The sequence below is a fragment of the Bombus bifarius genome, unplaced genomic scaffold (assembly GCF_011952205.1).
Source record: "Bombus bifarius isolate JDL3187 unplaced genomic scaffold, Bbif_JDL3187 scf7180000009433_frag, whole genome shotgun sequence".
NCBI classification, from domain to species: domain Eukaryota; kingdom Metazoa; phylum Arthropoda; class Insecta; order Hymenoptera; family Apidae; genus Bombus; species Bombus bifarius.
The window spans coordinates 5,273-24,003 of record NW_022885114.1 but is presented as its reverse complement, the minus strand read 5'-3'; the positions used below and the strand labels follow the sequence as shown (position 1 = coordinate 24,003).

The 18,731-nt window shown below is 35.7% G+C and overlaps 1 pseudogene; it reads right to left on the bottom strand.

The window, feature by feature from the left end:
* Positions 1 to 1,327: 1,327 nt before the first annotated feature.
* LOC117215191 lies at positions 1,328 to 5,601 on the bottom strand (annotated as a pseudogene).
* Between the last annotated feature and the right edge of the window lie 13,130 nt (positions 5,602 to 18,731).

Below are 18,731 nucleotides of genomic sequence, written 5' to 3'. Positions count from 1 at the left end.
GAATTGTGGATCTTTGAAGCCGAAATAATGTTATAGGAACATTAAATTTATATTGACAGTTATTACTAAAATAATGATATATTTATTACATGGACGATTCTATATATATTTATCGATACACACTTGCACGCGTCTCAGCACCTTCTACACCCGACTCTTCATCGACGACTCTTAACCGACTGACTGTTTACATTCCTTTGTTTCGAGACGCTGCGCACACACACATACTTCCACACACTGATATATACATATAAGTATTTCTACTACTTAACTCAGTCCAGCACAGAAAATTACACATATCTCAACAGCCTTATATTTTGATCTATACCCCGTCTTAGCCGCCCATCGAGGATTGATGAGAAAATGCGGCCTAGAATTGGGCCGATCGTAATTGGTCGCCAGTTCTCGACCATATTTCCATCTTTATTAGCCTTTGGTATTAAGGCTGTCCTATTTTCCTTCCATGCGGTCGGAAAATAGGAACTATACCATAATATATTTGTCGGAGATGAAAGAACACCGGAGCCTTTGGAATTTTGGATAATCCCGCAACATTGTAACCTAGAGTCTACTATAGCTGTAATTGAACAATTGTAGTTATTCAACCCGATTGTAATTATTCGAGAATTGTGATAATGAGCTTGGGCTCGAGGCGACAGTCAGTCGCCGAACGTAGCCGCGGTCACAGGATGAACGCTTTCTCTAACAAAGGCATGGAATAATTCTATAGCTCTCCTTAAGAAGGAAATAGTTGTAACACTCGACAGTAAACATTCCAATGGTCCCTGTCCCGTAGCTCGCCACACGCAGACCCTGTTCTTCGAGTAAGATGATCGAGTAAGATCGATCGTATATATATATGTAACTATGCACTAAATTTGAAACGTATGCGATGTATTGAAAGTTTTAAAAGTTTCTTTCAAGTTTCAGATATTTAATCTAAATTAGAGATATATTAGTAAAACATGAAATGAAATATATATATTTACATTATAATTTTTAAACATATTCGTATTTTTAAACATCATTAAGTAAATTTCTAAATAATTAAGAATATACTGCTTCTTATTAAATAGGTACGAAATGTTTTTATTAGCGAGAAGCTATTAAAAGTGATGGTTGACAAATTGTATCGATATACCACAAGTTGACGAAGTATACCAGTAATAATTTAACAAAGCAAATTCTTCACTGCGATCTTCGAGAGAAATTCCTTGGAATTGGAATTGTTGTAACGAACGCAGCTGCATTTATAACATGCGACATAATTAAACTCTTTTATATACTAAGCTATTTGATTAATGCTAAGTATGTAAGAAATCTAAAAAGCTTTTAAAATCGTATATTTATCATTGTACTATTGATTTTCCTACCATTTCGAAATGTACAACTTTGAGAGTAATTACTATATCTTCGTTCTTAAATAATGGAGCAGCTAACGAAAAAAATGAAGGAAAGGCGGAGGAACGATGCAGAATATTCATAACGTGCACGTGATTCATCTGCATGTTCCAGTTTTGTTGTATATTTCACAATCGAACATTTTCTTTTCTCTTCTATCGTACTCTTGTATCTTGTGACGTGACTGTTTCTCGTGGGAGATAAGAGCAAGACGAAATGCGGTTTCTAGCATTTCGCAAACAAAAAACTGTTCGCTTTTCTTCTGTTTTCTTGTTTTTAAATAGAGATGAAAGATAAAAAGACATATCTACAGAATTTATTCTATTTCCATTACACTATTTTCATCTAAATCAATTGGCTTGCTGAATAAATTCTTCTTGTTTACAGGCATAGCTAATAGAGATTTGGATAGTCTAATATGGCTTATTTTCATTCTTTTTCTTAGCTCTAATACTTTCTTTAAATCTTTCTCGCCAAATCTTATAAATTTAAAATTATTCGCACACTGTAATTCATTATTCCAATTCAATAACATTTCACACTGAGTTGCATTTAAAATATCAGAAATTTCTGAAAAATAAAGGAGGGTTTGTACATCAGGATATATTGAAAATAAATTTGGCTGTAATTCTTTACCTATTCCACGTGTATGATATTCTCCTAGTTCTTTCTACTCTAATTATATGTTCCCTCCTAGCATGCTGTCTACTCCTGTTGCTACCTATAGACCTTTTAATAGTAATTTCTTCCATTTCTTCATCATTTCTTGCTACATACCTTTGGATCAAATATAGAACTATAACTAATCACATCTTTAATGTACAATCTCTGTATCATCATGTGTATACATTTTTGTTTTACCTCCGTTTCTAACAAACTTGCAGTTATCTCTGGAGTATAGGGACACACGCCTGGAATCATATTGTTTCTGATCCACGATATTTTCTCTCCTATTGAATTCTGTTTTATCAAGCAGGACATTTCTGCCTTCTGTCTATTTGATATTCTGAAACAAAACACATTGTCCATTTCCTTCTTTATTACACAAAAGTATTATATAATCATATAAAATAAATGAAATGTACATAACAAAATCACATAATTTAATAGTAATTGTATTTACTTTTTGGCTTTTTTCGTAATAGCGATAGACTTTCTGCTATTTGGATGTATCATTTTCTTTGGCTTCAGGAATTCTTTTCTCATTGCAGTGGCCTATAAAAGACAACAAAATAAATTAAATAAGTTAATAATAAGTTAATAATAAGTTAAAATATTACCATGGCTATGAATTATTTCGATTATCCTAATCATCAAAACTCCAACTCAGGCTATCCGTTTACTCAATGTATAATCATGCACAGGCGAATCGTCGACAGTATCACACGCTTAGAAGCACTAATAGAGTAGACAAAACATCCTACATGCCACAGCTATCGAAAAAATAACCAGATAGCAACGGATAGGCGCCTCTGATATACACCCGACGATAACCGCTTCAGAGGGACTAAAACCTCAGTACAAGAAGTCTCCCAAATCAGCGTTCTATACCTCTTTGTTATAACACTCTGAACCATCACTCTGTTGGATTCATACAATAAATTTTACCACTATATCTAAAGTTTAATTCTTTAACTTATTTGTGAAACGTTCGAACTGCGACTCGAGGAGATCACCGGTGATTTGTCAATTTCGTGATTTGTTGTGTCTCGTATATGATAACAGCAACGACGGCGACGCCTATCGATAGTAAAAGTAATATCGAAGTATACCTTCCTACCATGACATTTCCGGGCTAACAAACTTCAAAATTGGTTTCTTTTGTTTCAATATATTTTTAGCTATTTTTTTTTAATCTTATAATGATAACCTATTTTAAAATGTGCAATGTTTGATAAATGTACATTAGTAAAATTTCATACGAAGAAAGTTTTTGGGAATCCGTATTATATCCAGCGAGCAGAAAACGAAGACTTGACGGAAGTTGACAACAATGGAGATAAAAGTCTTTATCGTAATATTGTTTTTATTGATTTTAACGTCAGATGGAACGGGTTTCGACAGAAAACGATCCACCAAATTTCAAAGAGGTAACGAGCAAACTTCGAGTAAAAACGAGCAGAAGTCAACACCCGATTATTATTATTACTGCGACTCAACAGAGTTTGGAGTAGTATTATACAAAAGATTCCGTATTTGCGTTCTTGTTCGCCGTGCGACATGATAGAAATTGATTTCTCTTCCGCTTGTATCAGATGCGGGATGTTGGTTGATCCTTTTTCACCGGTCTCGATTATCCTATTTCTCTTTATTCGCCTATTTTTTAAACACAAATATAGATTTTTTACGATTATTTATATTGTTCATGACATCATTTGACGAATTCTTCGAGAACTTCGCAAGGGAACCAAGACATAAATGATATTTAAAATGTTTATAGCAGTTCTGAAGTAAAGAGAAGCGATATTAGTTTGAAATGATGGATCATTTCAATGACTTTATTATTTATTGCCTTAATAGCTATCTACATATTATTTTAGTTGCGTTTTTCTTTTGGATCGGAAATGACTATCCTGTGTTTCGTCAATAATTTGTCTTGCTTCTCTTGGTGCATTTCTAAAAGTAGTATTGACATAAATGAATTTTTTACTGCAAGAGTCAACATCACTTTTTTTCGACTTCTCTTTTAGGTTACAAGAGTACAAAGCTATATATAGGCCAAAACATGTATGTATTTTTCGATAAAAGATAAATTTTTATTCAAAACCTACGAGACTGCACGCAGATATTTCAAATTGCAGCGAATATTATCACGAATACTTCGCGTTAAACATGTTATATCTTTTAACATTTTCAGAGACGCGTAAACATCTGCAAGCTATTTATCACTTTATTCGATTGCATATTGTAGCGGCATATGAGTCATAGGACGATGCGAATCGAGAGTAACTCATGTTGTTGTTTTGCCTCGGGGCATTGATACCGTCTCGAGGTACGAAACTTGATAATAAACAAACTCCGGACAGAACAATATCGCCGCTACGCGCAACCGTCAACCGAAGTCGAATTTAAATTCGTTAGAGGGAGATCGTTAGAAGAGTACTGCCGATAGTTTTAAATACATTTGACTACACCAAATATCAACTCGTCTCATCACTATATACAGCAACGCGTTTAATCAACCTCCACATAATCGAGAAATGATTTCAAATTTGACCCACGTTTCTATCGACTTCGCTTTCTTCTTTATTTTGGAAGAAATGCACATTCACTATTTATCAGCTAAGCGAACTCGAAACGAATGAAAATTCCCAACCACCACGTAGACCAAAGCCTATCAGCCTTTTCCGAACCTGTAGGTTACAACGAGATTCTTAATTAATTAATTCGTTTCTTACAGGCTACAGAGTCTGAGACTAAAGAATTTTTTGACCGTTTTGTTACGACCTATGTTAAAACCACATCATAGGAATAAGATAATAATACAGATCGTAATCATTATATATCGGCACATACTATCAATTTGATTGTGCAATTAAATAACATAATATCAAAAGTAATCAAATGTTGGAATACTTTTGCGCGATAGTGTATATGTGTAAAATAATATGATTCTATAAATTCATTCACAATAAATCAAAAACAATGTTGTGTTGCTTATTCTAGTAAACAATCCAACCATTTAACTGTAAGATATTTGGAAAGTTCATGTAACAAGCATACAATATGCCACCCGGAAGGTACCAACTACGTTCCTCTATGAAATTAGTACAAATGTTTCAAGACTTATATATTATTAACATTTCACGCAACGTTTTTATAAGATACGTTAATCCGTAGAAATGACCCGTCGCAGTAAATTTATACATAGATCAGAGTTAGAAAATAGAAAAGAACGATATTTTCTCTGAGTATACGAAGTTAAAATGGTGTTGGACGCAAATTAATTGGTTGGAAAGAGGCGCCTTGAAGCGTACTAAAAGAGGTAGCTTACCTCGTTGAAATACCATGGAACGAAACCCTGTTGGGCAATGGGCATTCTGCTGTAGCCTGGAATTCCTTTTGCTCCCGTATTCTTCTTCTGTTTTCCGTGGTTTTTGTTACAACACTCGCGACGTTTTCATTCAAACGAACACACAACGCATAAACGGAGAAAAACAAACGTTGAAGGTTGCGTCGCGTCACGCGAATCACTGACGCTACACTTATACGTTGGAAACAGGAACGAAACCGACGCAGGTGCAACACGGGGCCCGTGAAATGTAAACTATCGAACTACGTATAATAGCACACGAAAGTATTTCTATTGTTTGTATATATATATATATGTGTGTGTGTATATTCGCGCGCGCGCGTGTGTGTGTGTGTGTGTGTGTGTATTCATATATATATATTATAAATTGGTTATATATATATATATATATATATATATATATATATATATATATATATACATATATATGTATATATGTATGTATATATGTATATATATATATGTATAAGATTTATAAAATGAATGCTCGGTAAAATGTCTGTGATAAATAATTCCAATTAAAATGGAAAAATTTTTAATTGCATTGCTTCGACTATACATATACATATACTTAATGTGACTTACTTTGTATGAGAAAAATTCTGTTTGTCAATTCGATATCGAGAGCTGATAATGCTAACATACGATGAAACGATAACAGAAGAATCCGAATATTCAGAATTTTTCACGATATATGTTAAATAATATTATGAAATAAATTAAATAATTACCCCGCATTGCTTCCAGCGTACGTGCTCACGATTCTCGGCGAAACCGAATATGGCAGCAGGAAATCAACCAATCACAACTTCGGAAGAAAGTAAAGCGCGGGAAGAAATCGCGGCATCCAGCTTCCTGCGAATCTATTCTCGATCTCGATGTAAGCAGTAATCTTTCGATAATCGTTTTACAAAATGGCGTGCCTTAAACGAAGTGTATAGTAAAATTCGTATTTGAGAGACGCATAAATAAACGATATCAGGCTATTTCCCGCGAGAAATTCACGTTCGGTTGCAACATAACATGTCACGTATGTATTTTCGTCGAAAACTGATTTCGAGGGACGTGTATATGTACGTATCAAGTTACTTGGCGAAAGTTCAACGACAGCCTGTGACTTTAAAACAGTAAGTATGTAAGCCTATGTTTGTTGTCCGAGAATTGGAAGAATCTGTCATGTTTTGTTTACGTCGGCTGTAATGGAGTGGTGTTTTTGTCTTGTGGTAACTGAACGTCTCAAACAACAAACTCGAGATTTCAATCGATCTTCGAAAAGAAGTCATACCCATTGGCCTTGGGTGAGTTGTGATTTCATTAACTTTTTAATTCATAATTGATAATATAAGGTTATTGTAAGACCGATGAAAATATGGATAGCAACCAATTGCAATTGAATATCTGGCCTGTCTTGCACTATTGAAATTTTGCAAGTCACTGAAGTTACCAGCATTAATATGTTCCCTTGCACAAGTTTGACGATAAAACAAATGAAATTTTACTAATTGCAAGTTATTTGATTATTCTATTTAACGAAAAATTATAAAATCATAAAATAGAATTCTATATAACCTGTAAATCGTAACTTGTCAATCTACTAGTACATATATTATAAATTGGTAAACTTTTGTGTGTGGGGGAGGGGGTGCTAGATGTAACACTGATGCGACATTTTGAAAAAATATTTAATTATAATCATGAAAGGCGTTATTGAAATATTGAATTTTTATTAATGTTCCTTGCAACTTCGAGTTTGCGTACTATATTTAAAATGTACATAAGATATAAAGTATATTGACAAGTAACAGTCACAAAATTGTTTCAAATGAGGATAATCATCCTAATATCAACTTATCAATTGTGATCTGATAAACAAGAATTCAAAATACAGTTAAACTGTGTTCTACATACAATAATCTTTTTCAGATGAGATTTAAATATATGAACATATTGTGATATATTGTCCATAATAACATGAATAATATAAAGTTTCGTATTACATATACTCTATTTTTTAATATATTCTGCATATCTCATTTTATGACAACAGACAAGCAAACTATATTCCCATTATAAGCTTCGCTCTAATTTCGCATCGTTTCACCTGAATATATCGTGAAATTTCATCCCGTCAAAATTTTGCGTCAATCTTTTTTATCTTAAAGGATTAAAGACAGTTGCAAAACGCCACGGTGTTTCGGGGTTTGTTTAAATTTCCGCCAAATGAAAAAGAAGTTTCGCGAAAAATGGTAGTTACTAACGGCACGTCTGGTTACAATTTTCGTTTACAATACTTTTGGCGAGTAAATATGACGTACTGGGTCGATACTAAGTAGTCGGTTGTCCCTGAAATTTGAACTGTTGAGAACGAGGTAATAACAGGGCGACTGGTTTGTTGCTGTGTAACGTATACACGTTTCTGAATAGTTTTCTACTTTAAATGAAATTAACTGCTACCCGACGGAGTTTCGACGTAGCGATAAACACGCCACTGAAAAAAGCGACGAATGGGAATGGAAAATACGTAAAGATTTTTTTGACAAAATAAAGAATCATTTTGTCAGACTTCAAGAAGAGTTTGGGTAAATTCAATTTATGCTCTTTGCTACTTGACTTATGTTTATAACACTAAAAGTTATCTTTACAAGCAGCGAAGTGATTTAGTTTCATCCGTAGTTCGGTTGCTTCCAATTTTTTCATTTTCACATTGTGTAAATTTCGACCAATTGCGGGGTGACGTAATCGCGAGGAGAGACGTCAACGGGGGTCGTAAATCCCCGTTACGATTATAGCAATCGACACCACGAATTGATCGATCCCCTGATTTCCGTTGAGATAATAGGGGTGATTGAGTTTGTATAGCACTGTGATTCACAGAATTATAAATTATATATTTCCAACACTTAGATTATACTGACGTAGAGAAATAAATAGTTAACAACTTGTCGCACGAAGATGCGATAGATATGTACGCTGGAGCAGGGCTCTTATAATGGAAATTAATGTATTAATGGACTTAGCACTATAATATATTTAGGAGAGAAGATGTATGTTCGACAACACCGAGAACCGACAAAAGATTTTCGTGAAGTGTGCGACTCTCGCGCTATGTGTAGACTGCCGCGTTAGGCGTTAGTTTTTAGACTGTCTGTCGCTCTTTTTCTAATACGGAAGAAAAGTTCGGTGTGGGTGTGCCCCTGTGCCTAAAGAACGCGGATTCGTTGTTCCCACTTTCGTTAGGAAAAGTGAGGGTAACGAACCGCGGTGTCGATTGGTCATGACCTGCACTATTGCTCGAAGGGATGAGTAGGGAGTCTCCTACCATCGTGGTGGATAGATGACTGTGTGCGTGAGAAAAACCTAGCTTGTTTTATTACAGGGCTATTCGGATTTTCCTAATGGGTGCATACCCGCTTTCTCCGTGTTTTAAGTGCGACTAATAAACCCAAGGACCTCTCTAAAAACCGACTGTGTTTCGAGAATATTTTTAAGCTTTAGAAATTCTTCAAGACAAACGGATTGAAGACACATGGCGAAACAATACAGGGAAGTGAAAGTTATGGTGGGTCCTTAGGTTTATTGAGGGTCGAAGTGACGTTACGCAGGTCGGTTGTTGTCCGGTCGCGCGGGCTGGCGTGCAGATGTTTTAGGCGGCGTAACACATTGCGTATTACAATATTGATGTTAAAATATTATTATAGAAAAACATGTTAGCAACTTAATTTTCTATTTGTTCGTTTCTCTGTTTTCCTTATTCTGTTTTTGGATTTGTGGTGGATGATTTAAATAATGACGTGACGAGTTGATACTTGATATTGTCAAATATATTTAAAATTATTCTAAATACAGAATTAATCGCACGGGAGACAAAGATTTTGTAACAAATCCTAGCGGCTGCCATTTGTCGTTCACGCGCTGTTGCCGATACCGGATGCGCTAATGTCACGTAAAATAACAAAATAAAAAAAGAAATTTGAGGTGTAAATAAAAAAAAGAAACTTTATTTTTTTTCTAACAACAATTCACTTTACAATCCACTTCCAAACCCTAGGCGTGACTTTCCAAGACTGAAGCTCTTATGATTTGACTTTCGATCGAATCCGATTACTTTCTTTTGTCATCCCTCAACATCCCCACCATGCATTTGCATTTGCTAGGCGTCCGCGACCGTTGCCACGTGCTGTTTCTTCTAGAACCTTCGGCGGAAGGACCGTTGGGATGTTGATGGTTCATTAGACACTTCAACGATATTGCCGCCGATTGTCGCCGAGTGCCGCCACATCTTTATCTCCATCGTCAGTCCATCGGATTTGAAGTATGCCGGTCGTGACACTAACATTGTGGCGTCAGAGACGATGCGTTTTGACTCGCGAAAGGCGTTTTCGGTTTGCTTCGACCACTCGATTCGCCGCGAACAGCTCGTACGTATCTTTGTTCGCGGATCCGCGTAGTTTGTTGCACGGGTATACGCTTATATTGACACCGGTGTTCACAAGGAAAGAGATCCTTGGTGCCCTGTCCGTCACGAAAATGCGACGGGATACTAAAGCCATCGCCACATGCCGCGTTTACGGACGGCTGGTCTCGTTTCACTGGGTCCAGTTGCAAGGGGCCCGGCACTTCCTTGCGCGGTCTCGAAAGGTCTCGTGGTAATAGCAGAGACCAGACTTCTGCGGTCTGTCCTTCGAACTTGATATCAATCTTGCCTTCCGTATGTAGAATAACGATGTGAGGTGGATAGTGGGTGAAGGTGCCCACAAGAAATACTCTTGATGTTCAACAAAAAAGTTAATTAAATTATTAACAATCAACAGTCAACAATTTATGATCAACAATTAACGACTAACGATTAACTGTTAACAACAATTAACGATTAACGATGAACGATCAAAAACAATTAACGATTAACGATGAACAACAATTAACGATTAACGATTAACTATCAAGAGTCAATAATCACGTATCTCTAATTGTGCTTGCTTCGCTATGACGCTTAACCTTTCGCACTCCGCAGCTCGGGGCAGAACGAATCTTTGATTCGAAACCAAATGGATTCTTTTCTTTGTTGCCCCTCGATATCTCCACTACGCACGCGTTTATTAGATGTCCGCAACGGTTGCCGCGTATGCATTCTTCCGAATATTCGGCGAAAGAACTGTAGGGATATCAATGGTACATTAGGCGTATCGGCCTTACGCTTTGAAGGTATAGCGCTTTGTGTCGCGAAGCCGTTGGAAAGTTCCATGGTCGAGTGCCACCACAGATGCATGACGATTAGATACAAACGCTTCAAGTATTACAATTAATAGCTGATACAATTGCAACAAAACAGATGTCCTTTATGCAAGACTACTGAAATTACACAGCTACAATAAAATAAGGAATACGTCTGTACTATGGGAAACATAAATAAATATACACATAGTAGCTTATACAACATGTATGTGGAGGACGATTAAACGCGTTGTTGATTAATGACCAGACGAGTTGATACTTAGTGTAGTCAAATGTATTTAAAATTATTTGCAGTACAGAATTAGTCGTCGTTCGCTTAGAGTTGCTCGATATGTGTATACAAGGTAATGCTTACGTTCGTTCGATATTAATTCGCTATAAGAATGTTCGATACTAACTGTCTTAACGATCGTGTTCTTTTATTTATACTCGGGGGAGTATCGAAAACTTTAAATTCAACCTCGGTTGACGATTGCACGTAGCGGCAACATTGTTTTGCCCGGAGTTTGTTTATCGTTACGCTTTGCTTGTCACGTAAAAGTAATGGGAAAATAATAATAAAAAAATGTTGGGTTCTTGAACCAGAGTTCGAGATACCTCTATTCTATAATAGGATTACAAGTGTGCGATTAAACTGTTACCGAAAGACTGAAGCCTCGATCAAGAACCAGCCCTTCTAGATGTTCGTTTATCTTATGCCTACGTGCCGAATTCATAATCCTTTATTTTGGGAGTCGGTGTCGTGTGCAAGGCGGTTCAGGTTTCCTGAATCGGTTGGAGATATTTGTTGACGTTACATTCCCCCAGTGTTAGAGTGCGGCTGGTCCTCCAGACTCTTATTTTCGGTGTAGTGCCTCCTTTTGTATGCCCTTTTGGAATCTTACATGCCTTGCTTCGAGGATGACTGAATTGGTGTCCTCAGGTAATTCTCGTAATGGTTGTATTTCAGGTGTGGAATATGTATTTAAAGGTGCGCTAGGTGTCTCTATTGGTCTAGAGATATTGCTTATACCTGTGTCTTTTTTTTTTCTTTGGTTTTACAACATAATACGCGAATACATAATTTGGAAGGTAGGCATTTGCTTATAATATCGAATAATCCTATTTTGTTAAATATACATATGTTCCTAGTAATGCTAGATCAATATAACTAATAATTTATAAGACACTTAGTTCCTATTTCTTAAGACTTCTAATTCTATGTTCATAATTAAGAGAGTTTACTTTGTTGGAAATTTGATTGAGGTGCATTCTATACGATTATACATTATTAATGATTTTTGGAGCGTTTTCAATTTTTGTTAGGATTTCTTCTAGACTGTCAGTTAAAGGTAAAGCTATAGTTTTGAAATTTGTTTTGTAAGTTATATTGGTTTTTAAGTTATTGTTTTCATCAAAAAATGTATCTATATTTTTATTCATTAATTCTAAATTATCGTTATCCAGAGTTACAAATAGACTTCTATAAATGGATCCAACAAAATTCAATGACCCTCTTCGGTAACAAGTGTGTGTCATAAATTTAATATGCATGATTACATTGTCTAAATTTCTTTTGCGAGCGCGTGTAATCATTTCATTGGAATACGGGCATTCACATAAAATGTTCTGTTAACATTAGTCTAAATCTTTTAATTTCGCTGAGTTTTGCATATATATCCTTAATGTCTAAACGTATAATTACGTTTACAGATTCGCTATATAAGTATGCATGAGCTAATTTTTCTTGATATATAGAACTACCATTAAGGGGTATAACGTTTAGCTTAGCTAACTATGAAGAAGGTGAAGATCGTCCTGGAAAGTAAGGTTTAATACGGTTACCATGTATTTTCCTAATCGAGTGATTTACTATTATTTCATAATAAGGGGTTTTTCACTTTTTCAATGGTGTATGGCCCTGGCCATTCAGTATCTATCTTGTGTTCTTTATGATCGTTATGAATTAATACTAAATGTCCTTCTTTAAAAATAGATTGAGGTTTGGCAATTTTAGAGATGTTTCTAATAAATTTTCTATAGTATCCAGCTAGCCCAAGGAATGATTTTACATCTGTAGGATTTTTTGGTAGTTTGAAATTCTTTACTGCTTCTATCTTTTTAGGGTTAGGTTTTACTCCATCTGCTGTCACTACATGTCCTAGATATTCTAATTCGGGCTTTAAGAATTCACATTTATCTGGTTGTATTCTTAGGCCTACTTTCCCGAGTCTTTGGAATATAATGACTAAGTTTTTAGTATGTTCTTCTATCGATTGCCCGAATATAATGATATCATCCAGATAAACGAAACAATGATTGTTAATCAAACCTCTTAACGTGGTATCCATCATTCTTTGAAAGGTAGCAGGTGCGTTCTTGAGCCCGAATGGCATTCTATTATAGTGGAAGTGTTCTTGTGGTGTGCTAAATGTAGTGTATTTCTTTGAATTCTCGTCCATGGGTATTTGATGGAACCCTGAGGATAAGTCTAAAGAGGAGAAATATTTCTCATTTCCTAGCTGTGATAGTATATCGTCAATGTCAGGTAGTGGATACGCGTCTTGGTCTGTTAGTTCGTTTAACTTCCTAAAGTCAATCACTACTCGCCACTTTTGTTTCTCTGATGCGTCGATATTCTTTGGAACGACCCAGACAGGAGAGTTATAGGGAGAGTCGGAGGGTTCTATAATCTCTTTGTTTAACATTTCAGTCATCTGTTTATTTATTTCGGTTTTATGATGTTCGGGAGGGCGGTAGGATTTTACGTTGATGATCTTGTTAGGTAGATGATACATTTACACTGTACACGTGAATGTGTGTGTAAGCGTCAGAGGGCGTCCAGGTCTCAGTAGAGACAAAAGACGATTGGAGGCTGTTAGGAGAATCTAGAGGAGGTGGTTGACAACAAGCGTGCGTGCAAGAAGGTTATCGAAGTCTTCAGAGTGTAATATATATATGTATAGCTGTTGTGTGCGAAATAAAGTAAACTATTTGTATTTTCGAATCCTCTCTATACCTTAACATGGTAGCAGAGCGTGGTTACTAGTTTTGCAGGCTATTTAGTGCGTGGTTTTTAGTCTTGCGAGTTTAGTAAGGGAAGAAACGTTCAAAGAATATAAAATAAAAGAAAAAATACTTCAAGCACGTAGGAACGCTTGAGTAAAGAATAGGAAATCAATTAAAATGGAGAGATCGGAAATTATGCTATCGATATTTGATGGTGAGGGTTACGGTATGTGGAAGAAAAGAATAACAATGTTTCTGAGATATAAAGAATGTGATATTGTTATAACTAGAGTGAAGACTGAAACAGACAATCCAGACTGGGATAAAAAGGATCTGAAGACGATAAATATAATTTACAGTGCCTTCTCAAATAGACAATTAGAATATATTAGGGAAGAAAAAACAGCGTATGAAATAATGAAAAAGTTCGACGAAGTGTACTTGAAAGAGTCGACGGCACTAGATCGTGTGCAGAAGGAGATTGGAGAAGATAAGTCTTGATAAATACAGTGATTCAGCATCGTTTTTTAGCGATTTTGAAAAATTAATAAATGAATTAAAAGGTGCAGGCGCACAAGTGAGAGAGAGGGAAAAGCTGAATTACATGCTAAATACGTTACCCGAAGAGTATAGCTACATAGCGGATATAATAGATGCAGTGAAAGAAGAGAAACAAACGGTAGCGTGCGTGAAGAATAAAATAGAAATAGCGGAAAAGAAAGATAAGTCTAATCGAGGAGAAATGAAAACTAATGCCTTTGCTGCAAAAAAGGAAGGATGCTTCAAATGTGGAAGAGTGGGATATTTTGCATGAGAGTGTCAAAATGGCGTCCAAGCGGGAAGCAGTAACAGTTATCGGCGTGGGTCAACACGTGGTCGCAGCAGTGGAAGAGGAAACAAAGGCAATACGAACAGGGAGCGTGGAAACTTCCATCGTCAATCAGCAGCCGGCACGAGCGAATATGGCAACTCAGGAGCAGGCACATGGATGGCAACAGCGCACGCAGCACACAGCAGCGAGATGAACGAGATAAGTGGTAACGAAATAACATGCCTATTAGATAGCGGCTGTACCGATCACATTATTAACGATGTAAATTATTTTGATAAATCTATCGACCTTAAAGAACCGGTAAATATATATTTGGGCGATAATAGATCGATAAAGGCAACAAAAGAATGAAATGTTATAAGCTATTTTGAAGCATTTGAAAAACGAAATAAAATAAATATGAATAAAGTTTTTTATGTGAAAAAAATGTCCGCAAACTTGATTAGTTTCGGCAAGTTAACGGATAATAATAATATGGTTATTTCAAAAGGAAATATTGCAAAAATAATAGATGAGAACAATAAACTTACAGCTTTAGCGGTCAAAGAGAATGGTACATATAAAATGAAAAGTATATTGAAAGGAAGAAGCACTTAGTAAACAGTGGCGAACGTAGTGATATGAGTAAAAAGTAAAGATGGCATAGGATGCTAGGACACGTAAATTTTAAATATTTAGAGATTTTGGGTAAAGAGCAGCTAGTGACTGGCATACCGAATGAATTTGAAAAGGAACTTTTGAAATGTAGGGTGTGTATAGAAAGCAAAATGCATAACTTACCTTTCAAAAATAATCGAACTAAGGCTAGGGAAATAATGGAAATTATTCATACGGACGTATGTGGTCCCTTTAAGACCACCGGATTCAATGGAGAAAAATATTTCATTTCATTTATCGATGATTATAGTAAAATAGCTAGGATCTATTGTATAAAATCAAAAGATGAGGTCTTTGATTCTTTCGTACAGTTCGTAAATGAAGCCGAAAATTTAACGGGCAAGAGGTTAAAAATATTAAGATGCGATAATGGTAAAGAATATTTAAATAATCGAATTTATAAATTTGCTAGGGATAAAGGTATAAGAATAAATAATTGCCCAACATACGTACATGAATTAAACGGGACAGCGGAAAGGTATAATAGAACAGTGATGGACATGGCGCGTTGCTTGTTAGCGGAAGCGAAAGTACATAAAAGGTACTGGCCGGAAATAGTTTGTACAGCGGTATACTTGAAAAATCGAATATTAGCGAATACTATAGAGAGAAAGACACCTTTTGAAATATTCTTCGGGAGAAAACCAAGTGTTAAAAATCTACATCTATATGGAAGTAAAGTTTTTGTAAGAAGGCCAGAACAAAAAAGAGTTTCCAAATGGGACAAGAAGGCAGATATGGGAATTCTATTAGGATATGGTGAAGTAGGATACAGAGTCTTATTAGGTGGGAAAATAACAATAGCTAGACATGTAGAGGTCATAGAGACAGACACTAAATGTATCGGTTTTGAGGAAAATTCATTAGAGGCAGATAGAAATGATAGCGAAGATAACTATTCATTGGATGGTATGGATAAGGAAGAGTTAGGTAGGAAGAGAAGGTAGGGAAGATGAAAATGATAGTAGTACTGAAAGCTCAAACACTACTAGGAGATCTACACGTAGTAAGAAAACTCCAGTAAGGTATCCAGAAAAGGAAAATATTTGCGAGATTCATGCAAATTATTGTAAAGTAGATATCCCTCGTACATTTGAGGAGGCGATTTGTTGCGAAAATAATGAAGTTTGGAAACAGGCTATGGATAAGGAAATAGAATGTCTCTATAAGAATAAAACTTGGAAATTGGTAGAAAGGGTAAAAGGCAAAGAAGTGTTAGATGTAAAATGGGTTTACACGAAAAAATCAGAGGACAGGTATAAGGCTAGATTAGTGGTAAGGGGATTTCAACAAAGAAACGTAGCCGATGACATATATTCTCCAGTGGCGAGTAATCAGACCTTTAAGATATTGCTATCATATTGTTGTCAAAATGGATTAATAATTGAGCAAATGGATGTAGAAACTGCCTTTTTAAATGGTGAAGTAACCTCGGAGTTATATGTAAATCAACCAAAGGGATATGCGGACGGAACGAATAGAGTTTGTAAATTATCGAAAGCGCTTTATGGGTTAAAAGAAAGTCCGAGGGACTGGTATGAGTGTTTTGATAAGTATGTGACGAGATTAGGTTTTAAGAAGAACAATATAGAGCTGTGCCTATATACTTATGGAGAGGGAGAAAATGTTGTTTATTTGTTAATATACGTAGACGATTTGTTGATTTGTAGTAAAAACAAAGGGAAGATACAAGGTGTAAAAAGATTATTAACTGATAAATTTGAAATGAAAGATTTAGGTGAAGTAAAAGAATATCTTGGAATAAATATAGAGTATGATTATTTAAAAAATGAAATGAGATTAAGCCAAAAGAAATACATATAATCATTAGCAAACAAATATAAATTACATAATAGCAAATTGTACTGTACACCTATGGAGACCAACTTAAAAATTGAAAAAGCTGAGATAAATAGAGAGGACATTGGATACAAGAATTTAATTGGCGCATTGCTGTATATTAGTGTAAATACCAGACCCGATATAAGTTATAGTGTGAATTATCTGAGTAGATTTCAAGATTGTTGTAACGAGACACATTTTAAATATGCCTTGTGAATATTGAAATATTTGTACCGGACTAGAGATTTAGGGCTACATTATAAAAGAAATGAAAAGTGCGAAACGATAGATTGTTATGTGGACGCTGATTGGGCAGGAGATCATATAGATAGGAAATCGACTTCTGGGTATGTAATTAGATTGTATGGAAATATAATTGGATGGAAGTCTAAAAAACAAAGGTGTGTGACAAAAGCCTCGACGTATGCAGAGTATGTAGCTCTATCAGAAGCGGTGAGCGAGGTAATGACTATCAGAGAACTAATGAAAATCTTCGATGTAAATGTAGACGATAACCCTGTAAAAATCTATGAGGATAACTCTGGAGTAATGAGTATAGCAAAATATGGAACTTTTACAAAAAATTCTAAACACATTGAAGTTCATTACCACTACGTTCACGAGTACGTAAAGGAAAATAAGATAAACATAATAAAAGTAAGTACAGAAGAAAACACTGCGGATATTTTTACGAAGGCACTGTGTAGAGAGAAATTTGAAAGGTTTAGGTCATGGATGAATGTAAAATAAGAGAAAGGTAAATAAAGCGATAAATGTTAAATATTTTGTTAATTCGACAAGTATGTAAATAAAATTAAGTGTACAGTATAAATGTAAGGAGGCGTGTTAGGGAAGTGATACATTTACACTCTACATGAGAGTGTGTGTGTAAGGGTCAGAGGGCGTCCAGGTCTTAGTGGAGACAAAAGACTGTTGCCAGATGTTAGAAGATTCTGGATAGTCGGTTGGCGACAAGCGTGCGTGCAAGACGTTCTTCAGAGTGTAATATAGATGTATAGCTGTTGTGTGTGAAATATAGTCAATTATTTGTATTTCCAAATCCTCAAATTTCCTTAACAACCCCCTAATCACTGGACTACTTGATACGACGGACCAGATTCGCAGGCTGAGGAGGCACTACCCGCTAGACCTAAACGCTAGATTCATTTAGTTATCCAAATTAAGCATATGCACTTACTTATAATACTTATAAATTATACCTATCTATAACAAGTATTAACTTATTGTAAATAAACAGCCATGTCACTGCGCCACGGCAGAAAAATTACTGAAAATTCTCAACGCGAGAATTGATTGTAATTTCAACAAATAATTAAAAAAAAAAAATACTTTCTCATCTCTATGGTGTGCATGCCAACGGGTCCAAACGTCTTGCGATTGCAACACCTGAAAACACGAGGTTTCGAACGCTCATAGCCATTGCCTGGATTTCATCATCCCTGGTTCCAAGGAAAGATAAAGAAGCCACTTGAGGATGCCGTAAACTATGCCCTCTCCCTTACTAGTATACAGATCAGCGGGCTTCAACGGTTTCTCGGCTGCGACGCCAAATATACTCGGTTATTCTTTGTACAATCGTCAACGTGGACGAACATTAATTCAAGTGAAACCACACAAGTTCGGCATTTCCAAATATACAGAGCATACTATAAACGCGATTGTTTTGAACTCGTTCAATTACTTCCTTACATATCAGAAATGGGATACACTCACGTGTTATAGTGC